The sequence below is a fragment of the Panthera onca genome, chromosome C2 (assembly GCF_046562875.1).
Source record: "Panthera onca isolate mPanOnc1 chromosome C2, mPanOnc1 haplotype 2, whole genome shotgun sequence".
Classification (NCBI taxonomy): domain Eukaryota; kingdom Metazoa; phylum Chordata; class Mammalia; order Carnivora; family Felidae; genus Panthera; species Panthera onca.
In genome coordinates, this window is record NC_138347.1 from 78,099,363 (window position 1) to 78,126,960 (window position 27,598).

General features: G+C 37.2%; 1 protein-coding gene across 1 annotated transcript in view; it reads left to right on the plus strand.

Annotated features, from left to right (window-relative positions):
- Nucleotides 1-27,598, plus strand: part of P3H2 (prolyl 3-hydroxylase 2) — a 149,008-nt gene that overhangs the window by 87,142 nt on the left and 34,268 nt on the right. The window lies entirely within an intron of this gene.

The following is a 27,598-nucleotide window of genomic DNA, read 5'->3' on the forward strand; positions in this document are numbered from 1 at the left end:
CCAAATAATATTTTAATTAATTTTAATTTTTCCTAAATCTCTTTGACGTTCTCATTATCAAGATGACACATTTGTGTGCTGATTTCATGTCCAATGCTATCAAGATACTTGATGCGGGCTTCTTAAATCACTCCCTTTGTTTTCACCAGCAACCTGGTATTGAATGCCATAGCTTTTCTGGAGGTGGCAGCTAATGGAAAAGACTTTGAACTGACTTGGTAGCTTCTTACTTGTTTTATAGAAGTAGACCAACTGTGAACCTTTCCTAATCAGCAGGTTTCTGCCACCTCCTGCTCCCAGTGATGGTGACTACTCGCAGAATTGTGTCTACTGGACAAGGCATGTTAAATTCCATTTTCGTCACTGTCATTAACATCCAGGGAATGCGTCCCTTCCTAAACACTCAAGGTAATAAGAAAGATATGACAGGTTCTTGTCATCATGGAGGAGAGAAGACATACTTAAATAGAAATAATGATAGCAACATTAGTTGTGGGTTTGTGGTATGCGTGTGTGTGTGTGTGTGTGTGTTCATTCTCAGTAATATCTTCCATTTGTTCCTTACAGAAATCCTTGAGGTAGACCATGCAAGGATCATCATTGCTATTTCATCAATGGGGTTATTAAAACTAAGAGGGCAGTACAGCTACTTGACTGAGGTTGTGCCAGTAGAAGATAGACTCAGGTCATTTGTCTGCTTACTATTGCAAAGTGTCAAATTAAAAGTATTGTAAATGACTGTAAGCATCACGATATGTATGGATGTAGGGATAGAGGAACATTTTCATGTAAGAATAAATCAATAAATCATTGAACCAATACTGTTGAGTATTTTGACAATTTTTCGGTTCTAGAAACTAAGCTTAACCTCTCCAAGTATTCTGAATATGGAATACTCACATTGTACTTCTGGGCTTAAGTATTTTGGCTTAAAAATTGGTATTTATTCCAGGGGAACATGTGGTTAAAAGTAACATCAGTACCATTGATTTCTGTTGTTTTAGAGGAGTCTGTGTTCATAGGCACTGGAAGGACCAGGCCCCTTGGGTTTTCCTCTCCTCTGTTTGTCTAACTAGCCTTTCCTTAAATGTGAGGTCAAAGAAGTGACTGTGTTGAATCTTCCCAGTTATTGAAATGAATGACAGTTATCTTGGCTTTCTTAAGCGAGGACTTGGTCAAACTGTATTCCAAGTCTCCCATGTGTGTTTTGGATAGGGATGAGTGGTATAGAATCCAGTAGTTTCTTCCTACATAAGTCACAGTGGCACTAAGGTTTCTGCATCTATTTTTATAATAGTCTGGCCCATTACCACATAAGAAGTTTGCAGATGTCTGTATTAGAGGAAAAGTTAAAAATGTTTACTCTGTCCTAAAACAATGAACAATTTACAGAGAGGAACGCAACAACCTCAAGTGATACATGAAGACGTATATCCACAACCACGTATAGTTCTTTCCCTCCTTATGCTTACATAAAAATAAACTAGCAGTGGGAAGGAGTAGTGTTAGAAAGGCCTGAAATCCTTATCGAAGCTTGGGTTTTCTCACCCAAAATGAGATTATTAGCACCTGCCTTAGAGTGATATTAAGAAGGCTAAACATGACAATTTATTTAAAGTGCTTAGCACAGTGATACAATACCTGGTAACCATTTTATTATCGTTATTACATTGCAGAAATCTGCATCGGTGTGCAAGTGATATTGAACTGAGAAAATGTGAATAGTTCAGTATGACAGGCCACAATGTTTAAGGGCATAACTTGCTTAAAGTAGCTTCCCTCTTATTAGAAATTCTCTTTGCTGAGTAGAAAATTTTCTGATAAAGTTTCATATAATTATTGAACAACTACATGTGAAATAATAAGAGGGTCAGTCCATAAATATCTGTAGAATTGACCACTGTATTGTCACACCCTGACAATTCATAGGAAAGATAAGCTAAACACATTTATTTTCACTGATTTGTTCAAATCTGTTGTGCTTAGGTTAATGTGTATGTGTATAAATGAGGTTGCATGTCTATGGCATTTGCAAGTTTTCTCTGGCATTAAAGCACTTTTCTGATTTCTTAGGGCCAATTTGCACCATTCCGATGTCCTGAGTCATTTGGCTTTAATCACAAAGACAAGATCATTCAAGTCAAAGAGAGAAACCTTTCAGGAAATAGGCTGTAGAGAGATATAATGTTAAATTTTTGGTTGTGAATCCACAAACAAAACGTGCCTTCTGTTCCAGAATAACAGGGGCCATAGCACCCTCAACATACAATATCTCATACCACCTGCACAATGCATCATGGCTTAGAGATGTGGCTCCATGACAAACACATAACTGTGTACTGCTGGCAATGAATGTGCTAAGGAGAAATCCAGAGGATAATTTCTTTTAAAATCTATTTCTCATTATCCAAGCTGTCTTAGGGACTTGTTTTGGTTATTGTCAGGAATCAGATATATTTACCATGCTGTTGCTGGCTCTACAGAATCAACAAATCTTTTGCATCCCATGTGTGTGCTATTTATTTAGCCTTTGGAAATAATGCCTCTTTTTGAAATATTTTTTGGGATGATCCCCAAGCTTCTGTAACTAAAGAAGCAACAGTAAAAAAAATTTTTTTCTTTCCTGAGAGAGCAGCTGAGGTGGCTTAAATTTATACTACTAAGTAGAATTTCACTGCAGCAGTCATGGCTGTCTGATTTATGAAGGAACAAGAAATGACATTGCCACATGATACACTACTTCCTTGAACAAAATCCTTTAGACTATGGAGGGACCACTCCTGACTGACAGGACAGCTGGAAAGGATCTAAAGAACAAAGCAAGGGACACACAGAGAGAAGATGGGGGCAGATTCCATGAGAGAGAGTGCTGCCACCTATCTGCCTTCAGAGCTAAGACATCTGAAGCCCATGATGAAACTATTCTTAAAGGAACAACATTTTCTACTGAAAAGACTCATTGATTCAATGTGCCTATGTTTGAAGGGTTACCTTACGCCTATTTGGAATGGTCATGACCAGTGGATTGAAGACCAGTTGCTAGAAGTTCTAAGACATATTCTAGTTAGCACAATCAAGGGCACTGGAAAGGCCAGAGCTTTCTAAAGCTAGAATGGGCTGCTCAGGAAGATAGTGAATTTCCTGTCACTGAGGTATTCAGTCAGAAGTCACATGACCATTGATGGAACTTTGAAGAGGATTTAAGCAACAGAACAGAGGATGGAGATTTGGCCAGGTGACTCTTAAGATCTTTTTGAGCTCTGAGATTCAATAGAAAAAGCAGTGGGGATGTAGTAAATATATATTAGATTTGTAATTTAGAAACTTGTCATTTTTTCTACAAATTACATTCTGGATTTAAAAATTAAAATAAAATAATAACAAAATAAGCATTGCTATTATTCCCCTTGTACACATGAGACAATTACATTAAGACAGATTAGGATTTATCATATACTGAATCCAACAGAATATGAAATCCCATAAATGATCTATGCTGTGAATTTCTTCTCCCTTCAGGATAAATGAGCCATACATGTAGTGACCAGCGATTGAGGCAGAGGATTGAAAGACCAGCAAAGTAGAGAGCAGGAGCATATCGTAGAGACCTACCATCACACCTGAACTCTAAGGGAAAATATTCGATCAAGAAGCAGAATGCAAATACCCCACCTCCCCTCACCACACACACAAACACACACATACACACACACACACACACACACACACAAACTTCTGTATTCAAATTTTTCTAATTGCTTACTTCCAGTGGACTTTTTATCTGTAGACTTAACCTTGGGGCAGAGTTTCAGGCCCGGCAAGAATATAGCAATCATAATCTTAACCAAAGGGTTTTCCAAAGGTACTGGTTGTACCCTAGCTCATTCCAGTAATATCCAAAAGATTGAAGTATTGACTTCTAGATCACTGCTATTTCTGCTGTAGAATACAATCTCTTATTGACATGTGAGGAAGATCCTGGAACAGGAATGAATTATTCTTCAGTGAATGAAGCAAGGTAGGGATAGCCAAAGGATGTCTGGGTAAGGCTTGTTATATACTGAAGCACCCTTTAAAAATTTTTTAATTTAGAATCTAAAATGGGTTGACTTGATTATATCATTCTTGGAATTTATATAATCTAGATATGTAAACATAGCAAGCCAGAAGTCACCCAGCAGAGAAAGTAGCAGATTCAGAAATATCGATTGGTCAGCAAGATGCCAGCAGAACCAGAACTAGAATCTATGGCTTTTGTCTCACATTTCCCTCATTACATGGGTAGCTCCTTCTTCATATGTCTAGTAAAGAATATTCTGTACCTCTGAAGACATCAGCTTCAGGGCATGATGCTGTCTATTGGAAAGAGTGATGCAGATCAGAATGATATATAAAGAAGGCCAAGGCCTTGGAAATGCCACAAGACCTTCCAAAATGGCAGAGAAGACAGTGAGCCCCTCGTTTTGACTCAAGCCACAAAAGATGTTGCAGGTCAGGGTTGGTGTCTATGTTCATTCAAGTATGTTCACAATGTAAACCTCTTCTCTAGCCCAATTTCCCATTTTCCTATGGTCAGCCTCAGTTACAGCCAACTGAAACTCCTTTCCCAATACATAGCATGCTATTTTCAGTCATGGTTACTTCACCTACAATGCCTTTTTCTATCCATCCTCAGCTGTCAATCTTATCCGTCTGTCAAGATTAAAACCAAATGTCCCCTCCTTTATGCAGTCTTACTTCCCCTTCCCCAATGATATGCTTTCTCACATAGCCATACTTGTTGGTGCCCTGTCTACTTTTCTCTCAGAAATAATAAAAATTATGTGGATAAAAATTAGAGAAATTCCAATGACAAGAAAATACAAGGAATTCACTAACTTCATGAGAGTATGAAATAGGTATTCATTTTTTATTTCGTTTTATATAATATTAAACTTATTGTATTCATTCATTATTTTAATTTAATAACCTTTGATTATGTGAGCACCCACTCCTCATTTCCAAATCACATCTTTTTTTTTCCAAAGACCAGCACAACTATTATAGTCTTCATGAATCTCTCCCTAATTCCTGACCTGTAAGTAATAAATGCTTCTCATAAATCAGCTATGCTTTGTCTATATTTTGCCACCAAACATTCCCCCATCCCCCAGTAGAGAGTAAATCCCCAGAAGAGTATTTTTCTTGGAGAAAAATATGAAGAAAAGATAGCACATATTTTTTTTTCCTTTCTTAATAAGATCAAATCCGGTTTGCTGATATCCTACTCACACCAAATTCTTGGTCTCTCGGTGTAATATTTCATATGCAAAAATTATGAGGTGATGATTTAATTGACTCTTTTTTTTTTCTCTATGAAAGATTTCAAGCCATCAGCATTTGGCAGCCAAGACCATTCCATTTACCCTCTGGTTCTGGAAAAGATATTTGAAAACGCAACAGCATGAAAGCCAGGGTTGTTAAAACTATCATTTCCCTAAAGGATGTCAGAAGTCCTAAGGGGAAATATTTACAAGGAGAATCTGTTTTCCCTTTGGAATTTGCAGATTTTATTTGTCTATTTTTCTCTTATAACATGTCTCACCCTTGCCCCATCCCACGTGGCTAGAAGACAGATCTGCTTGTCTTCCCACTGATGAATTCATCGTTCCGTAGCTGGTTGTAAGTCTATGCCTACTTAAGTAGATGTCTTTCAGTTAATCAAGGTTTGCTAACAGATCCTCAACGTTACCATTAGTTTATTTTTATTTTTAAAAAAATTCTTTAGAACGACCTACTAGTTCCAATTTATAACCAAACTCTTTTTGAAAAATAGTTATCTGGAGAGTGCTATAATTTTAACAGGCTACCATAATTTTAGAAACTTGTCGACCTAATAAATGCCACCATTTTGAGTTAAGTGTTCTTTCTGTGTATTACCACATCACTCTTTTTTGCACTTAACTCAATGTCTGATTATTGTCTGCTTATTTACTGGTTGTAGCCCTCACAATGCTATAGTCTCTTATTATATACACGTATATGCAGAGACACACTGGTGCCCTATGTGCCTATCAGGTGTAATCAGTGCTAGCCCACAATGACAATAAGTGTTTGAAGAGTGGAAAACTACATGAACAGCTTCTGATAAAGTTCTTATTGACAACCTAAGCTGTGCCAAGGAGGCTTAATCACTAGGAATACAACAACCAGTCAGAGAGACAGAAACATAACTTTTTGTGAGTTGAACATCCCTTCAAATTAAAAAAGAGAAGATGGTATGGGGCGCCTGGGTGGCTCAGTCGGTTAAGCGGCCGACTTCGGCTCAGGTCATATCTCGTGATCTGTGAGTTCAAGCCCCGTGTCAGGCTCTGTGCTGACAGCTCAGAGCCCAGAGCCTGTTTCAGATTCTGTGTCTCCCTCTCTCTGACCCTCCCCCGTTCATGCTCTGTCTCTCTCTGTCTCAAAAATAAATAAACATTAAAAAAAATTAAAAATAAAAAAAAAAGAGAAGATGGTTCTGTTTTGTTTTTCTACAAGTGAGTTTATTCTTTCTTCCTCCCTCCCTCTTTCTCTTTTCTCTCTGTCCCTCCCTCCTCTTCTTCTTTCTTTCTCTCTTTCTTTCTTTCTTTCACTTGCAATATCTCTTAATCTTCTGTATGCTAGTTAAAAAAAAAAAAAAGGTCTTCAGAATTCGGTCTCCAGAGAACCAATGGAGTGCTCAAATATGTCAATGGGTAATTATGATAATACGAGGGAAGTACTATGACAAGTTCACGGATCTATCTGGCATGTGAGATTTGGTTATTCATGGAAGACATAGCAGAGGAAACAATGTCTAAGTAAACCACTAAAGATAAATAAGAACTAATCAGAAAAGATTTGGAAGAAGAATTTCCCAAGAAAAGGAGCACTGTAACCAGAAAGAGGAGAGATGAATGGAACTGACACAAAAGTTAACAGGCCCATGTTTAGAAAGTAACAGAGAATAGTGTGAGGTGAGTCTGGGCAGGTAAACCAGGACCAGTCAGGCAAGAGTTTATGAGTCACTTAAGGAATTTGAACTTTCTCCTCATACCAGTGGAGGAGCCTTTGAAAATTTAAATCAGAGAAAGATAAGATCAGATTTGTATTTTAGAAAGGATCATTCTGGCTTCAATGTAGTAAATAGACTAAAGGGATTAGGAGTTTACAAGAATGTTTCCCACAGCTAATGGTTCTTTGTGTATTTAGACATTATGCCCTTTATGCACATGTGCACACATGCGCTCACACGCACATGTACATGCACACACACAGAGCTTTTTCAGAATTTCAGTTATTTAAATTATATAAATCAAATTCAGTGGTGACAATAACAAACCTTCTTCCAAGATTAAACCCTTTCTTGAAGGAAATATTTCTTTATTCAGAAAATCATGATCAACCTAGACTTTTGCTTACTTCTCATTCTACTTCATTTCTTTTCCTTCAAAACACCCATATACCATATATCTGTTTTGGAAAATTAGAAAACAAAATAAAAAATAACAATTGTTAAGCCCTAAATGAAGTTCCCTGACTCTGCTTGAACACAGCTAATATGAACATTTGGTCCATAAACTTTTTCTAGTGAATTTCTGTTACATAAATGGATTCATACCATACACACTACTATGCAGTCTGCTTTTTTCTTTCAAGGGTATATTATGAACATCTTTGCGTGTCTTATTATCCTCAGTGGGCGTATAATATTCTACCATATGACTGTGCTGTAATTTAGTCCATCCCTGTTGTTACAAACATCACTATTAATTTGATCAGATCAGTTTATATGGAATCTTAGAAATTCTGCTTCACAGAATTAAGATGACATTTCCCAGGCAGACTTCTCTGGTATTATGGGTTTTTAGCATTTTTCAGGAACTTTACCAGCTCATTAAAATAATACCAGGAAAGTATCTTCCCTTTGGGAGTTTTCTATGTTAGGAAACTTTTTACCTAACAATAAAATGAAAGGAGATGCTTAGAGGGAGAGAGTCTTGATCAAACTCCTTTTTGGAATAAGCCAAAATGGAGGTTTAAGTACCATAAATAAAAACATATGTACCGCTCCAGAATGCCGAGGAGAGAAGATTAATTTGCCCTGAAATTTTTAGTTTTATCCTGAGAAATAATAAAAGAAACCATGTATTTTAATTCTCATTTGGAACTCTGATTTTTCTTAATCCTGTTTCCCATCCTGTTTTAATGTCCAATGGGTCTACCAAGGTAATTTCATGATACTTTTGTGGAGAGAACCTGAATTAAAAGTTAGAGTGCCCTAGTTAGGTTGCTAGTGTTTTCTTGATCAGTTTATCACTTGGAAGAATATAGCTGAGAGATTATGGGCCTGAGTTCTGGTATAAGCCATCACTGGGTTTAGAGTCAGATTCAATTCCTTATGGTTTTTAGTTTTCTCAATTGTAAATGAAGTTATTGACTTCTTCCTCACTGTTATTTTTATGTTTAAAATGTGCTGTGTTTGTTTGCTAAGGCTGCTATAAAAAGTACCACAGACTGGGTGGCTTGAACAACAGACATTTATTTTTTCATGGTTCTGGAGGCTAGAAGTTCAAGATCAGCGTTGTCTGCAGGATTGTTTTTTTCTGAGGCCTCTCTCCTTGACTTGCAGATGGTTGCCACCTGGTTGTGTCCTCACATGGTCTTTTCCTCTGTGTGCCAGTTACACTGGTGTCTCTATGTCCTAGTCTCCTTTTCTTATAAAGACATCAGTCAAACTGGATTAGGGTCCACACTAAAGGCCTCAGTTTAACTTAATTACCTCTTTAGAGTTCTGATCTCTAAATACAGTCACATTCTGAGGTACTTGGGGTTAGGGTCTTGGCATATGAATTTTAGAGAGTACAATTCAGTCTATAGCATGTAGTAATATATGTTTATTTCAGGTCTCTGGCATACTGTACGCTCAACTATTATTATTTAGCTTCCCTGAGCTTCCTTTTTCTCATGGGATATTAATATCTGCCCAATCTATATATGACAATGACTTGAGATAAATTATGTTAACTTTCTTTGTAAAATAACCGGTAGATGGCTGTTGTTTATTTTAGGTACACACATCCATACATACTTTCTTCCCTCTGAGAATATGCACGTCACATCCAGGCATTTGCTCTTAGCTTCTTTTCCATGAGAGCTGGCAGTAGGAAGGGTTAGGCTCCCATTGGTTTCCCTTTTACTCTTATTGATCTCAGCAGGATTGATCTCTTATTGATCTCTTTTCCTCCTGAAGAGGAAAGCACAAAGTTAATAATTGTCAGTTCATATAGCCATTCCCATAGAGACTTCTGCTGACATGAGGGAGGTGGCAAAGAGGAATGAAAGTAAGACTCTCTCTGCCTTGCTGTCTACAGGTAGAGGCAAATGAGAATTCTATCATGGGAATGTTTTTAAATGAAAAGAATGAAAGCTGCTTAGATTATTTTCTAATAGGTCCATATGTTCTTCGGGGTTGAAACAGCAGAGGTGGAAATCGGAATGCAGAGGTGACAACTCACGGATGGAAGATATGTTCCTTGTCATGACTTGGCTGAGATTTCTTTCTGGTTGAAAACTGGACTTGCTATGGAGTCTGTAAAACATAAAAGGCTTTAGATTAACAGAAAGTGGGTCTTCCGGAAACGGGAAATGTGGCAGTTTCGCACTTTATTGGCATGCTTGACAACTACTCTGGACATGTGAGTACGTGGTCTGGTTCCATAATGTTCATGATTCAGGACCAGCTGGAAATCGGATTGCAGGGAGTCAGGTTTACTGGCACCTGTAGCTCAGAAGGATTGATTAACTCTGTCTGGCTGCAGACCATCCTGTGTTACTAATATAACTTAGTAAGGTAGACTTACTCCTCTACAGTGACATAGTGATGTTTCTGGAAGATCGTTTCAAAAGATTCAGACTATTCCAATGCTCTGAGGTTTTCAAATCTCCCTCAAATGGGACACAATATGTTCTTAGCTCCAAACCCACATCACTTTGGCCCCAGCCTACTTTTTAAGTATTCTTGACTACTCCAAATCCCACTTTGAACACTTGCACTCCCAACAAATTAATCCTCACACACAAATAACACTTTCTTTCTTTCTTTTTTTTTTTTTTTTTGGTATGCCATTCCTGGCATCTATGCCTATTGAAATGCCATCCATCCTTCAGGGTCTATTACAAAAGCCATATTTGTAAGATTTCCATAAAGACTTCCTAGATCCAAAACCATCTATTTAGAGGTGGTTTTTCCTAGTTTGAACCTTTACAGTGTTTGTTTTTACTTTTTTTATGGTCCCTTACTCAACCCCAAATTATAGGTATTTTCTTCCTCTGATTTCTCACCCCTTCTCCCAGATTAGCTGCTAAAAAGCAAGAATTATCACAGTTTTCTGTCCACCATTCCCACCTACCCAATACCGAGCACAGGACCCTCATTGAATGTTGGTCAGGTTGAACTGAAAGACAAAGTAGAGTATCCTGAGACTCACAGTTCCTAGAAATACAAAGCTTATAGTACCCTCTGCAGACAAAATGGGAACATTGGACTACATTTATAGAAGATAATAGTGGCCCTCTATTTCTAGTACAGACCAAACATCCAGCTGCTAAACTACAATATAACATTTCCAGGGGAAGGAAGCCAATGTAAATCCACAGTATGTGTAAAGTCAAAATCAGAAAGCCTGAGTTTTTTAAACCACTGAATGTAATTTTACAGTCTATTTGATATGATTTTTCTGGGCTGTGATTCAATTCAAACCAGTCTCTTCATTTGAACACAGTCTCATAGTTCTCTTCTGTACTTATTAGTACCTACTTTGCAGCATTAATTTAGTTTATTCTGGGTGGCATAGAGAAAGGTATTCCTTTATGATTTTTGGAGAGATGTATTTTGGGTGTGAGTTTTTTATATGCACTTGTCAAAAATGGTACAGTCTTTATTTTCCTGCTGAATGAGGAGGATTGGCCACTTAGTCTCAGACACAATGAAATTTACTAGAAAAATCAGTAACTTAGAAGACCAGGTTGTGGGGCCCAACACTTCTATTAGGATCCATGTGGCCCTAACAAAAATTTCTTACTTGGGACACCTGGGTGGCTCAGTTGGTTAAGCATCTGACTCTTAATTTTGGCTTAGGTCATGATCTCATGGTTGGTGGGACTGAGCCCCATGTGGGGTTCTGTGCTGACAACGCAGAGCCTGCTTGGGGTTCTTGCTCTTGCTCAATCTCTCTCTCTCTCTCCCTCTCTCTCTCTGCTCCTTCTTGCCCTCAAAATAAATAAATAAACATTTTTTTTTAAAAAAAGAAAAATATCTCACTCTGTATTTTAGTTATCTTATTTACATAAGTATAACAAAATGGGGAGTCTTATACCAAATTATGTCTAAAGACAATTTCAGTCTTAGCACTTTGAGATTGCCATTCTTTCATCAAAGTTAACAAAGTTTGCTCAAAGTGTGTGTGTGGGAATATGCATGTGTATGTATACAACAAAGTAGAGTCTCAGAGAGCTGATTAGTCTTTTGAGACACTCTGAAGCAGAAGGATGGTTCTTTGGTCAAAAAAGGTGGAAAAATGTGGGATACAATATCTGACTCATGGAAATTATCTATCATAGTAGTTGAAAGTCTAAAAAGCCTTACCCTAGATAAATACGTTTAGCTTTTAATATAGTTTATCTTACACTTAGTTAATTATAAAAGCTTTTTTTTTTAAATAAGTCTTTTGGCCATTGAGGATAATATACTTCTTAACAAGATAAAGATTAATTACAAACCCACAGACATTTTCCCCTGTCTTTCTAGGTTGTTATGAGCCACTTATAATAATTGTTTATGCTCTCATTCTTGGAAGTCTGGAAGTCTCACTTTATGTGGGCCAAAGACCTCCAGTGTGCCTCAAGTATAGACTTTGCCCAATGCTCACTCCAACTGCTCTCTAGTCATCAGTTCTCCAGTCAAGTTTCTTCAGTGCTAAGATGTACTCTTTTGCATTATATCACATGTAACCTAGTTCAAAATGAAATGATTATTTTCTCTATCCCATAATCAAATTTTGGAACCACCTTTAAAAAATAGTGATTTCCATTATTCTATCATGGAATATTCTATCAATATTCCATTATTCTATCATGTTCTTAATTGACTGACTTTGAAATTTTAAAGATATCCTTAACTTTTATATTTTCTTGATTAATACATAGACTGAATTGTGTCCCCCCAAGTTAGTATGTTGAACCCTTAACTCTCAGTGTGATGGTATTTGGAGATAGGGCCTTTGGGAAATAATTAGGTTTAGATGAGGCCATGAGAGTGGGGCTGTCATGGTAGGATTAGTGCCTTTATAGAAGAGACACAAGAAAGTTTTCACGCTCTCTCTGCCATGTTAAGACATAATGAAAAGGCAGCCATCTGCAGACCATAAGAGCACTCTTGATAAAACCTGACCATTCTGGCACACTGATCTCAGTTTTCTAGCCTCCAGAACTGTGAGAAAACAAATATGGTAGTCTCTGGTACCCATTCTATGGTATTTCACTATGGTAGCCCATGCTGACTAGGATAATAAACTTGCTTCTTCTTTATGTGAGAGAGTATTATAATGTTGCCCCAAAATTTTTCCTCTTTTCCAGTCTTCCCTTACTCCCAGTTTATCCTGCAACAACCAGACCAATCTTTTCAAAGAGAGAAGATATCAAGTTGATAATATACTCCTATTCTCATACCCTTCTTCCTTCTGAGAAATTTAAAGTATTTCAGACTTACAGCTTCTTGTTCTGTAAGCAAGGAGCTTGGATGTTGCTATCACATCCTAGCAACAAGTAAAAAGCTGAACGGACTGAGAAATCAACAACTATTCTAGGATCCAAAAAAGAGGTGGGGACACAAGGCAAATCACTGCCCTCAGGATTGAAGAGATAGGTGAATAGTTGTTATGGCTTACAGAGCAATGGCTCACAAGTAGATATCACTGTGGGAACAAGTGCTGGGGTAGGGAAACTTGAACTCTAATTGTCCAATTGCTGTAAGCTCAGTGTGGACAATTCTGAGAGTTAAAATGTCCAGGGGGACCCAGTCATAGAAGCCCCCTCAGTATTGTGAGAACAATAGGAGCAAAGCAAAAGGGCAAGAAATATTGTGAATATTCATCAACCTGTATCAATAGTCACTTTCAACTTTAATGGTCCAAATGCACCAGTTAAAAGACAGAGACTGACAGAGTGAATAAAAAAGCAGGACCCAAATACATGTCGTCTACAAGAAATCCACTTTAAATTTAGAGACACATATAAATTAAAAGTAAATGTCTGGATTAATGCTAGCATTAATTAAAAGAAAGTAAGAGTAGCCATATTAATTTCAAGAAGAGCAGACCTTGGGACACCTAGGTGGTTCTCTCGGTTAAGCATCTGACTTGGGCTCAGGTCATGATCTCAAAGTTTGTGGGTTCTAGCCCTGCATCTGACAGCTCAGAGCCTGGAGCCTACTTTGGATTCTGTGTCTCCATCTCTGTCTGTCCCTGCCCAGCTCATGCTCACTCTCGCTCTCTCTCTCTCTCTCAACAATAAATTAACATTAAAAATTTTTTAAAAAGAGGAGCAGACCTCAAAGTAAGACATTATGGATAATAAAGGGGGATTACCTAATGCTAAAGGGGTTAATTCTCTAAGAAGACACAAAAATCCTTAACATGTATGTACCTACCAACAGAGCATCTAACTCATGAGCCAAAAGTTGATAGAACTGCAAAGAGAAATAAATGAATCTACTACTATATTTGAGACTTCAACACCCCTCTAAGAGAAACAGACGGATGCGTCAGGTAGAAAAATCAGTGAGGGCATAGTAGAACCCAATACCACTATCAGTGCACTAAATATAATGGGCATCCATATGTTACTTCATCCAAAAACAGGAGAATTCTTCTCAAGCTCTTTGGATGATTCACCAGAATAGACCACATTCCAGGACATAAAGATACCTTAATCATTTAACCAGGTGGAATTTATTTCAGGTATGCAACACTGGCTCAACAATCAAAAATCAATTAATATAATCTGTTACATTAAGATAAAACAGAAAAAAATCACATGATCATATATAATAGATATGGGAAAACATTTGACAAAATCCAACACCCATTGATGATAAAAATTCTCAGTAAATTAGGAAGAGAGAGGAACTTCTGCAACTTAATCAAGTCAATCTAACAAAACCCTACAACTAACATCATTTTTACCGTTAGAAACTTGAAGCTTTCCCTCTAAGAACAAGTAAACAGGTGGATCACAAGGATGCCCCCTCTCACCACTTATTTTCAGCTTCTAATTGGAAGTACTTGCTAATGCAATAAGGCAAGGAAAGGAAATAAAAGATATATGATTGGGAAGAAAGAGATAAAACTACTCACAGATGATATGATCATCTTAGTGGAAAATATGAAAACATTGACAAAAAATCTCCTGGAACTAATAAATGATTATAGTAAGGTTACAGGATACAAAGTTAATGTACAGAAGTCAATCACTTTCCTGTATACCCCAATGAATAAAGTGGTATTTGAACTTTAAAAAACCCCACAAAAACATTTACATTAGCACTCCACAAAATGAAATACTTTGGTGTAATTAAAACAAAATATGTACAAGAAATGTGTGAGAACTACAAAACTCTGATGAATGAAATCAAAGAACTAAACAGAGATTCCATGGTCCATAGAAAAGGAAGATTCACTATTGAGTCAGTGGAGAAGATGTCAGTTCTATAAATTCAATATAACCCCAATCAAAATCCTAGTTTATTTTACAATTACCCACAAACTTATTCTAAAGTTTATATGGAGGGGGAAAAGACTCAGAAGAGCCAACATGATATTTATGGAGAAGACCAAAAGTGAAAGACTGACAAGATCTATTATAAAGTTGCAATATTCAAAATAGTGTGGTATGGCAAAAGAATAGACAAATAGCTCAATAGAACAGATAAAGAGCCTAGAAATAGACCCATATATAAATAGTCCACTGGTTTTTGACAGAGAACCAAAGGCAGTACAATAGAACAATGTCTCCTACAAGTGGTGCAGGAACAACTGGACATTCACATGCTAAAAAAAAAAAAAAAAAAAAAAAAAAAGGAAAATGACCCTACATACAGAATGTATGTCCTTCACAAATATTAACTCAAAATTTATCATAGACCTAAATGTAAAATGCAAAACGGTAAAACTTATGGAAGATAGCTTGCATGAACTTGGGTATGACAGTAAGTTTTGGATACAACATTAAAGGCACCAGCCATGAAAGAAATAATTGAGGGCTGAGCTTCATTCAAAACAAAAACAAACAAAAAAAAAAAAACTTCTTTTCTGCAAAAGACAATGTCAAGAAAATTAGAAGACAAGCAACAGACTAGGAAAAAATATTCACAAAAGGCATATTTGAGATAAACAGTTGTTATCCAAAATATAAAGAACTATTAAAATTCAAAAATAAGAAAACAGCCCAATTTAAAAATGAGCCAAAGACCTTAGCAGACATATCACCAAAGAAACTGTACAGATGATAAATGAGTACATGGAAAAATCCTCCACATCATATGTCATCAGGGGAATGGAAATAAAAAAAGCAACCGTGCTATACCACCATTCACCTTGTTAATGACCCAGTTCCAGAATACTGACATCAGTGCTGGTGAGGATATGGAGCAACAAGAGTTTTCATTCATTTCTGGTGAGAATACAAAATGGGGAGAGCACTCCAGAAGTTTGGCAGTTTCTTGCAAAATTACACCGTTCTTGGTATACTCATCTAGCAGTGTTGCTCCTTAGTATTTGCCCAAAGGAGTTGAAAACTTGGGTACACACAAAAAAAGCTACATGTGGATGTTTCTAGGAGCTTTATTCACAATTATGAAATCTTGAAGCAACCAAGATATTTTCCAGTAGGTGAATGGATAAATCTGGTGCATCCAGATGATGGAATATTATTTAATGTAAAAATAAATAAACTGTCAAACCATGAAAAGACATGGAGAAACCTTAAACGTGTATTACTAAGTGAAAGAAGTCAATCTGAAAAAGCATGCTACTATATGATTGCAACTATATGACATTCTGGAAAAGGCAAGGCTATGTGGAGAAAGTAGATAAATCAGGGGTTGGGGCAGGGAAAATGAATAGATGGAGAACAGGATTTTAGGGCACAAAATTGCTCTGTATGGTACTGTAATGATATATACCTGTCATTATACATTTCTCCAAATTCCACAGAGTATACAATACCAAGAGTGAATCCTGTGGACTTTGGGTGATTATGATGTGTCAGTGTAGTTTTCTTGGTTGTAACGAATATACCACTCTGGTCGGGGGTGTTGATAATGGGAGAGACTATCTTCATGTGGGGGTAAGGGAGATACTGGAAATCTCCATTCTTTCCTTTCAATTTTGCTGTGAACCTAAACTTACTCTAAAAAAATAAAATAAAATAAAATAAAATAAAATAAAATAAAATAAAATAAAATAAATAAAATAAAATAAAATAAAATAAAATAAAATTAAATTAAATTAAAATAAAATAAAAATAAAATAAAATAAAATCTGAAGAAAAAGTTTTCCATTGCTACCTCAAATATGGTTTTTATTTTTCAAATCCTTTTTGGAATGAGGCAGGGGAGATGTTCACGACTACACTCACATACATACACACATAGGTGTATCTGTTTCTCTTTTTCCAACAGTAAAAATCGAAACACCTCACTTTAGTGTTCAGAAAGCCCCATAATACAGCCCTGTTCACCTTTCTTCCCCATTACTCTGTAATCTAGACCTTACACATGAGCCAGTTTAGCCATGCATCTGAGACATCCACATGGTTTTCATTCTTCATCACCCAGCCTTATTCCCACTTTCTCAGTGAGGCCTTCCCTGAACCTCCCAGGCAACTATGATTTCAAATGTCTCTCAGTTTCTCTAGTGCTGTGCTGCCAGTTACCACTTACTCTGCCCTCTAATCCTGTAGAAACTTAGTTCTTGATATTAATAGTCTGTGTATGTCTTCTTAACCTACTGGACTGTATTTAATAAAAGATCAAGGACCATACTGAAAATATTTTATATCCTCACAGAACACCTATCATGTTCTTTCTATGGCAGGGGTGATCAGCAAACACTTGTTACATGGACCAGATATATATGAATTTACCTCTACTTTGAAATAACAGGGATTAAAATCCCAAACACATGTTTATGAACATCTTAATAAAAGAGATTCTAACCACAGTCTTGCCATTTGTTTTCCATTCACAACCTTTTTCTACTTGAGACAGTGGTACTAAATAACTTAAAGGGCCTTTCTAGCCCTGCTTACCTATTGCTAATGGAAGTTCATATCCACAGACCAATGCAAGTACCACAAAAGTAACTGAAGAAACGGTGCTACCTGATAAGTTCAGTCAGTAAGTGAAATTCTCCAAGCTTTAACCTCCTCAGACATTCAGATGGACTGGAACTTCTTTCCAGTATAGTCTGTTGGCTGAGGTACAGAGAAAATGCTTGTGTTTATAATTTAGCTTGTGTATGTGGCCGGGATATTTAATTTACAATACAGCCTGAAGGTTACTGCTGTGGCTGAATGCTTTAAAAAGTGCAGGTGTGATGCCAGAGGAACTTACGGAACACTGAAAGAACTCTATCATCAAAACCACCTCTTTAATAAGAACATGTGGCCTGTCAGGTTAGGAACACCCATTAGTCAGCTTGATGGGTTGAATACCTGAAGGGACCTTAGTCTCCCCTTGAAGAGCCCTCCAAGAGGGGTGTTTGGAGTGAAACTCCCTTTGGCTTTCAGCCATGGTACATTCCTTAACATGAGGTGAAGTAAAGGTTTTGAAATACATTTTGAAGTAAATCTCCCCACCCTTATAGGGGCTAGAGAGAGTTTGTATTTCAAAGAGGAATGTGGCATAGTTATACCAAAAACGTCCAAGTGGAAAAGCTTTTGATTTGCTTGTTTGCTTTTCTTATATTTCTTACAGTGGAGTGGTTTGGGTGGAATGTTAAATTTGTTTCATAAACACAAAGTAGAAGGGAGATGTTGGGAATTACAATGCCAGCATTTTCCTATACGGTCGCTAAACTCTAAAGCTCTCCCCAAGTCATCAGTTTTGCCAGGCTATCTCCGATGTTATCCTAGCACTGTTACACTTTTTAACAAGGCAAGGCCCAATTTATTACTTCTTTTCCCTGACTGTGCGCCTCCACCCGCAATCCACTCAGGAAAGGCAGTTGCTTGTGAGAGAAATAGGAAGTAAACCTGGGTTTTGATTCTCAGTCCTAGGGGCTCCCATCCCTCCTTGCCCATGACAAGCATTTTATACCCACTTTATTACTCCACAAAACAATGTTGCAGGCACACAAAAAGCTTTGAAATTCTTTTTTTTTTTTTCATAGTCTCAAAAACAGAAAGGTCAGCGGCAAGTCTACATGAAGCTATTTTATCGCTGATCTTTAAAGCCTATCTTAGAGAAGCGCAAAGTCCACATCCATAGTTAATTGCCAGTTTGCAATGTATTTGACAAATGAAGTCAAAGTTTTGCAACTTTGTACAGTTTGGGGAGGGGGAATGTGCTCCGGCTGCTGCTGATTGCAGAGACATAACTCTGGTAGTAAGCAATTAGGGAGCTGGCTGTTGGCTCCAGGGAAGTGATGGCCAGCGAGAGCTTTTTTAATGGGTCACTAGGGAAAGACAACATTCATCTCCATTTATCATAATGAAAACCAGGCAGAAGCAAAGCATGAGTGAACTGTTAGAACAACAAAATTTGTTTTGGTACCAGGAAGTTCATTAAGGGCAACTCAGTCTATCCCAGCACTGGCTTCTATGTGGTGCTACAGCTCATTGTTTGTATTATAATGTGCGCTTGTAAATAATGATCAGGTACTTCTGCCCTGGGCCCGATGTGAGGTAGGAGAACTCTCTTTTAGCTTTTTGAAGAATGTCACAATAGGAATTGGGTAGACAGTAAATGATCATTTTTATTACTTTTATTTTTATTAGTAGTATTGTGAAGTGCCTTGCAAACTATACAACAATACACAGGGTAAATTCTTATTAACAACCTCGTGAACAAGATTGTGCTCATCAACATGGGGATCCCAGAGGAACGGAATCCAGTTCTGAGCTCACAAAGGAGGACACTGGATTTCTGTTTATTTTATTTTTTTTTTATAATCAAGACACAAATAAGATTCTTTACCAGTTAAAATGATGACTTCTGAAATAGCCATGAGATGTTGGCAAAACTGGAACAGGAAATGAGTGACATCTGCCTTCCAAAGAAATTTCTAAAGAGGAATAAAGCTGTGATTCCAAAAACAGTAGCAGGAAGCAAATGTCAGAGAGGTCTTGGCCCAAAACCTTCTTTTCGGTAACCATTAGTCATCCTCTGACACCTCAAGGGAGACTTCTGGACAATACTTCAGAGGTTAAGATCCTGCCCAGTTATTCAATCTTACCCTGTCCTAATGTTTAGAACAAAAAACAACAGGCACATACCAGTAAGCCACACACACTAGTTTCATTGGATCTGTGACACATTCCATCCCTAAGACAGTACTCTCTCCTTACCCAGAGAGCATCCAAGCTTTGGCTATCCTCTTGTTAGGGAGTTAGACAATACAGTACACAGATGGCTTGAGGGACTTTGTCCAATTAAGCACACACATATTTTTTGGCTAATATTTTGAGGTTTTCTTCTTTTTCAAAAGCTTCGAGGGCTTTTTGTTTTAAATAGTTTCTAATCGGAAATGGTACGTTTAAAAGTTCTGCTTCTTCACGTTAGTGTTTTCCTTACCCTGAAAGATGGTTTTTATTTAGATAAGAAACCTTCTAGCAAACTTAGCTGATAGGATCTGTTGTTGCCCTGGGCTCATGAGGTCAACCTCATTTGACTGTAGCTACTCAAGAGTCAGTGTTTAACATTAAGTTGTAAACATCAGCTTGAAACTTACCAGAGTTCAGAAAGAGCTGGAGTCTATTAATCAGGCCGAGAACCATAAGTAATTGAAGGAAAGAGTATAAGCAGTTTGGCAAAAGAAAATGCTTTAAAAATGCATATTCTTCCTTTCCAACTTACTCCACAGAGAAAACGTTACTCTTTAGAAACGCCATTCCCCATCTAATCCTTACCAAATAGCATTTTGAAAGTTATAAATATTTACTTATAACCATGACTACATTTTAAACTCACATTCTGTAAATGCAAAGATAAGTTCATTTTCTACATTAGCATGAACACCTAACCTGTGAATTAATATATATTTTTTAAAGCTACAAATTTCTAAATTTTCTACATTAAGATGTAGGAAAGAATTAATTACTAGAAATTTCCCTTACCATGGGGGTTTATCTTTTATGCCTTTCCTGTGTCCAAAAGGACTTTGAATTACCTAAGGTAATTATTTATATTGTTAGGTTTTTGAAATGGAATAAAAACAAAACAAAAAAAAAAGATAAAAGGGAAGTATACGAGTTTCAGTCTAATATACTAGAAACCCACTATAATACAGTTACTGTATATGAGAATAAAATTAAGCTCAGAGCTTCTTAGTAGTCAGAACAAAAAGGGCAATGCACTATATTATACAGTCTTCAATATCTGGTAAAATTTATTTTATTTTCATTTTAAATGTTTACTTATTTTGAGAAAGGTGGGGGGTAATGTGTGCATGAGCAGGGGAGAGGCAGAGAGAGAGGGAGAAAGAGAATCCCAAGTGGGCTCTGTGTTCAGTGCAGAGCCTGACATGGGGCTTGATCTCATGAACAGTGAGATGATGACTTGAGCTGAAATCAAGAGTCGGATGCTTAACTGACTGAGCCATCCAGGCGCCTCGGTAAAATCAATTTTATAAATTTGTCAAGAGAAGCAAGAAATTACTTCCTGAAGTATAAAAAACTAAAGTATAAAAATAATTCAACACATTGGTATTTTTACAAGTTATATTAACAACATAAAGGATAGTAACACCATCAGAAACTGTGAAATAAGAATGCAAAGTGGTTTTCTTTTTTTTTTTTTAATGTTTACTTATTTTGAGAGAGAGAGAGCATGAGCAGCGGGAGGGCAGAGAGAGGGAGACACAGAATCTGAAGCAGGCTCCAGGCTTTGAGCTGTCAGCACAGAACCCAGTGTGGGGCTCCAATCTATAAACCTTGAGATCATGACCTGAGCAGAACTCAGACGCTTAACTGACAACTGACTGAGCCACCCAGGGGCCCCCAAAGTGGTTTTTCATCTAGTTATTTTTTGAATCTCTCAAATTCTGACCACATTATATGGAAATGTTTAGGAATTTTCTAAAATAAAATTGAATTCTTATTAAACAGCCTGGCCTTTACATTTGAAATACTATAATCCATAGGATTTAGTTTAATCCAGTACTTAAAAAAATGCTTTCGAATTTTGTTTCAAAACTTAATGGATCTTTAAGACTATTCTCTTAATATGTTGTTTGTTCAATTTTTAAAATTGTTTGCTTAGTTGGTTTTGTAAAGAAAAATTAACTTTGAGTTGGCAAAAATTTGAGGTAAATTTGGAGATATTAGCAAATGCTACAAAAATGTCTGGTGTCACCATTATGAAACAAACAAAACAAAACAAAACATCTTATTGTTTTGTAAAAGGATGTTTATGCCTTTTAGCCAATGAATTTTCAGTGTTTAGCATGATGTGCATGCTATTATCGAGTGACTTCCTTTCCCTCCAGCCAGTGTGTTTCTGCTGCTAACTAAAATTTAAAAATTCTGCTGTGACCTAGAAACAGAAATGCCTTCAGTGTCAACTTACTTGCTTGTCGTTCGGTAAGAAACCTCCTAGTGGGTTAAAAATTCTCTAAAGTTGCTATATTGTGAAATTTAAGTAAAGAGCCAAGGCAAAAAATATAGCACTTCATCAGAATGAAATGCATGATGTTGGATGCATTCCCAAAGTTAGGGTGGTGAAAGCAGAGAGAGCGTTCCCTTCTTTATTGAAATATGAATGTTTGAGTAGAAGAATGGAAATTACTTATTTTGGGCTTGCTGATTTATCCCGGTTGCATAAAAAGGCTTCAGAAGATAGAAAGCGATTCTAAATAGTCTATCTCAGAAGTACAGTATTCTTACATTTTTAAAATGTGCTTTAGAATTGCCTTTCTTGCATATGTCTTACAAGCTGTCCTAAATTTCATATTCAAACTATTTGAGCTTCATATATCTCCTAATTCAGAAGACAGGGAGCTTACATATGACCCCTAAACTATGTTTGGGAAGTTTAGAATGGTTTGCTTTGTTCTATGTGTCTGAATTGAAAAACATCACTATAGAAAGAATAGGCAAAATGGAGAGGGAGAGAAAGGAATGGAAGGGGAAAAGACAGGGCACTGACCCATGCTTGTCCTCTTTTTATTTTAAAAGTAAAAGCATTATCTCTCACCTGAATTACTGGCATGTTCTCTTGCTCATTACCAAAGATCTATTCTCCACACATCGGTCTGAATTGTTATATTAAAATGTGTTTCAGAAATTGTTTAAAATTATTTAATGGTTCCCTATTGCACTTTGAATAAACTCTCCCATGATCTCTCTTTCTCCAGTTCTTCCAGTGTCTCTCTAGTCTTTGCTCTGCTTTAAAAACATGTCAATACCTTTTCCACTTGACTTTCTTTTGCCAGGAAAGGGCCCTTTCAGTTCACTTCCTTTTGCCTGGAATGTTCTTCCTCCTGTTCTACACATGATTGGCTTCTCAACATTTAGATCTCAGCTGAAAAATACCATTACAGAGTGACCTTCTTTGACTAATTTATCTAATAGAGTCCTGCTTCCATCCCAACCCCAGGCAGCTCTTATAGTATGGTTTGTTCATTTATTTCTTTATAGCATTCAGCACAATGTGAAATTAAGTTCATTAATGACTTACTTACTTTAGCCTCGTCCCCTGGGATGAGGCTGTAAGTAGGTAGAAAGCAGAGTCTTTGTTTTGACCCTGTTAGATACTCTCATCAACTATTACAGCATCTAGCACTGATTCAATACAAAACATATATTTGCTGAATAAGTGAATGAATTAAATGAGGAATTTGGCACTGACTGGAGTGCTTTGCCTTTGTGTATTTTCTTGAATAGAAAGATGGTAAATTATAAAACATCTAGAAGTTCCTCTAGAACTTTGGTGGGAAAAGTTTACATATGGCAGAGATGAGGAAGTTATATTAGGAATTTAGTTAGGGCCAAATCCTGGAGGTTTTGAATGTCATAGTACATAGTTTCTGGAATCTCTTTTGTGGTCAATGGATAGCTACTGAAGGTTTCTAAATAGTCAATGCGTACTTTTGAAATGCTTCTTTATTACTAGCTATGGAAAACCATTAGTGAGTCAAAAGGGTTTCATTCACTCACCAGTGGACAGAGTAACTTCTGAATGTCAGCAGGGCATTGATTTAATCAGCATTCATTTCTTTTTCCGTACAGAATGACTGCCACGTACAGTCATGCTTCTGGGCTGGCAGGAGAAAATGTTCACTTCACAGCCTGAGTTGAAATGGCCCAGTGTGTCCTGAATGCATTTCTGGCCAGAATTTTTCATATCTCAGTGGGGCGGTCGGCTCCCTGAAAAGTACCATCTTGTTGTCAGATCATTCCCCTTTCCTCAGTTGCTCTTTATTCTGCAGGGTTTTTTTTCTCCCTAATGTATAGAGTTACCCTCTCCTGCGGCTTATTTTATTTTGGTCTTAAAGGAGGTCCAATGTGGAGCCTTTAAGGGCAGTTTGCTTTTTCTTTGTTTCGACGATATTGCCTTAGTTGAAACCTAGTACTTACGAGGCCTTATAATAATCTCCATCCCAAAATACAGCATTATATGCAGCACACACATGTTCACTTGGACTTTTCCTACCATTTCAGATGTGTATATGTAATTTCTAAAATTGAGTACAAAGATATCAAGCTTCCAGTTGAAATAATGACTTGTTTTATAGACTTTGGAAGCCAATTCCAGTTTCCTGAACTGGTTCACAATGATTTAAAAGTCATGGCCAGTTCATGAATAAGTTTTATGGTTTAACCTTAAGTTATCAAGTCTTTTTAAAAGTTTTCTTTTAGGGGCGCCTGGGTGGCTCAATCAGTTGAGCGTCCAACTTTGGCCCAGGTCATGATCTCACAGTTCATGAGTTCGTGAGTTCAAGCCCTGTGTCGGTCTCTGTGCTGACAGCTCAGAGCCTGGAGCCTGCTTCAGATTCTGTGTCTCCCTCTCTCTCTGCCCCATCCCCATTCATGCTCTGTCTCAAAAATAAATTTTTTTAATGTTTTACTTATTTTTGAGACAGAGAGAGACAGAGCGTGAGCAGGGGAGGGGCAGAGAGAGCGAGACACAGAATCTGAAGCAGGCTCCAGGCTGTCAGCACAGAGCCCGATGAGGGGCTCGAACTCACGGACCGCGAGATCATGACCTGAGCCGAAGTCGGATGCTCAACCGACTGAGCCACCCAGGTGCCCCAGATCTTCTTAATATTTATATTGGTGAAGATGGTATTATGCTCAATACTGGCTTATAAATGGGGAAAGCATCAAATAGGAAAAAAACAACAACAATGTGCCAAAATTTAAGAAAAAGAACCAATTTGTCAACATCAGTTTTTGAGAGCTACTGAATCATATTCAGTGTTGTTAATCAGTATTGAAGCTCTCAGTGTGAATGATGACTTCAGAAATGTTATTAAACTGACATCCTTTTAATACAGTAGAGCTTAGGAAGCACACTCACATGTAATACACTTTTTGATGTGTGTGTAAAAGATTGGCTTGTTAGAAGTTCTTTTTTTCCTCTTTTTTTTTAGACATATCATAGACATCCTCTATATGTAAAGTAGGTGGAAAACAAACAAACAAAAAGAAGTCATATGACCCCTATTCTCAAAGAGCTCTACCAGAAAAAAACGAATATACTCAGGTAGGCGCAAAGCACAGAAGAGTCTGATAAGTGCTTGTAGAGGAATAGGGATAAGATGATATTGTTGTACTTGCCTGTTGCTGGAATGTTGAGAAAGGCTCTGTTAGAGAAGACAGGATTTAGGCTTGGCCTTATGGGATTTGTTAGATTTCAGTAAGAAAAGACGAAGACTCTCTAAGTCAGTGAGTGGAATAGCCTGAGCCAAAGATGAAGGTAGGAAAGTAAAAATCATAAATATTTATTTATGTTCTGTCAACTTTAATGGCTTGTGCTATATAGAATCAGAGTGTGTCAGTGCTAATCTGTTTTGTTCATAATTTATAGTTTGGCTCTTGACTAAAGACAGTTTCCACGAACCACGAAGACCTTACTATATTCTCGTAAATTATGTGTCCATGGGAGCTATAGATTATACCATCATTATTGAATACATATTTATATCTTTGAAACAGATCATCTATAAATTGTATTTTTGTTTATTTATTTTTTTAATTTTTGTTTTAAAATATGTATTTTTGTTTTAAATTTATTTATTTAAATTCAAGTTAGTTAACATACAGTGTTGTATTGGTTTCAGGAGTCGAACCCAGGGATTCATCACTTATATATAACACCCAGTGCTCATTCCAACCAGTACCCTCCTTAATCACATCTCCCATCTAGCCCATCCCGCCACTTGCCTCCCCTCCAGCAACTCTCAGTTTGTTCTCTGTATTTAAGAGTCTGTTATGGTTTGCCTCCCTCTCTGTTATTGATTTGTTTTTCTTTTTCTTTTTTAATTTTTTTAAACGTTTATTTATTTTTGAGACAGGGAGAGACAGCATGAACGGGGGAGGGTCAGAGAGAGAGGGAGACACAGAATCTGAAACAGGCTCCAGGCTCTGAGCTGTCAGCACAGAGGCCGACGCAGGTCTCGAACTCACGGACCGCGAGATCATGACCTGAGCCGAAGTCGGATGCTTAACCGACTGAGCCACCCAGGAGCCCCTGTTTTTTTTTTTTTTTTTTTTTAAGGATTTTTGTGATTTATGAAGCACATTTATATACATTACACAATTAAATCCTTCCAAAATCCTATGCAGTAGATGGTGGTATGGGGTTTTTGTCTTAAAGGAGAACTTTGTTTGTCTTAAAGGAGAACTAAGGCACAAATGTTTAAAATGACTTTTTCCAGGTTTACTTGACCAATAAGTGTAGCCACACCCAATTTAGAACCTACTGTTTTTCCTCTATATCTATATCCTCATCACTGTGTAGATGTCCATACAATTCATATTTATCTGTGTTGGTATGTAAGAAGTTGAGAAAATATAAATTAAGAAAGAAACCACATCCCAAATTAGTGACAAGCGAAATCATTCTGTGAGTACAGAATTGAGGACAAAGGTAAAGGGGACAGGGAAAGCAAACAAGACAAGATTTGATGGAAGGAAGGCCAATAGCTAAGAGTAGGCACATTCAAGAGGAAAAGAGATTTAACTATTATTAGACAAAGTTAAGGATCTTAGGTCTTAAAATAAGGCAGTTTATGTTTTCTGTGGTTAGGATTAAGACTATCGCGGAACGGCAGTAGCTGGTCCTTGGGAACTCAGTACTTCTTTTTTAGTAATATCTGTGTAGCAAGACTGTCAAAAGCAGACTCAATTGAATCTTATATGTTGTTCTGTGATTTTTTTGTGTGTACTTTTTAATAACAATGGATTTTCATGTCACCATACTCCAAAACAGATGAAACATAATTTGAATTTTGCCATGAAAAAGACTGCTAATGTGAATATTCACTTTTCTGTTATGGAACAAACAGGTCTGTCTCTAGACATTTCTGTGTCTAGAGCATAGGGCAAAATGTCTCAGGTTGAGTAAATTTAATCCTATTTTCTTGGAAAAAAAATGCATCATTGTGTTTCATGGAGAGCAATGTATTGTGTGGTTTAGGAGAGGATTTTGTGGTGTCTATGGAGTGGTTATTAAAAATTCTTCTTTTAGGGCGCCTGGGTGGCTTAGTCGGTTGAGCGTCCGACTTCAGCTCAGGTCACGATCTCACGGACCGTGAGTTCGAGCCCCACGTCAGGCTCTGGGCTGATGGCTCAGAGCTTGGAGCCTGCTTCCAGTTCTGTGTCTCCCTCTCTCTCTGCCCCTCCCCCGTTCATGCTCTGTCTCTCTCTGTCTCAAAAATAAATAAACGTTAAAAAAAAATTAAAAAAAAAAAAAAATTCTTCTTTTATATTAATGAGAATCAAAGTTATATGTCTGGAATGAAATATTTCAATCAAAAAGGAGTGTGGTTGGGGCGCCTGGGTGGCGCAGTCGGTTAAGCGTCCGACTTCAGCCAGGTCACGATCTCACGGTCCGTGAGTTCGAGCCCGCGTCGGGCTCTGGGCTGATGGCTCGGAGCCTGGAGCCTGTTTCCGATTCTGTGTCTCCCTCTCTCTCTGTCCCTCCCCCGTTCATGCTCTGTCTCTCTCTGTCCCAAAAATAAAATAAACGTTGAAAAAAAAAATTAAAAAAAAAAAAAAAAAAAGGAATGTGGTAGAAAGTTTTATGTGCTGTATTCAACATTTCTTATGCATTGGTTTCTACTACTCTTAGTTTTGTATTCTTCACATTCTAGAGCAG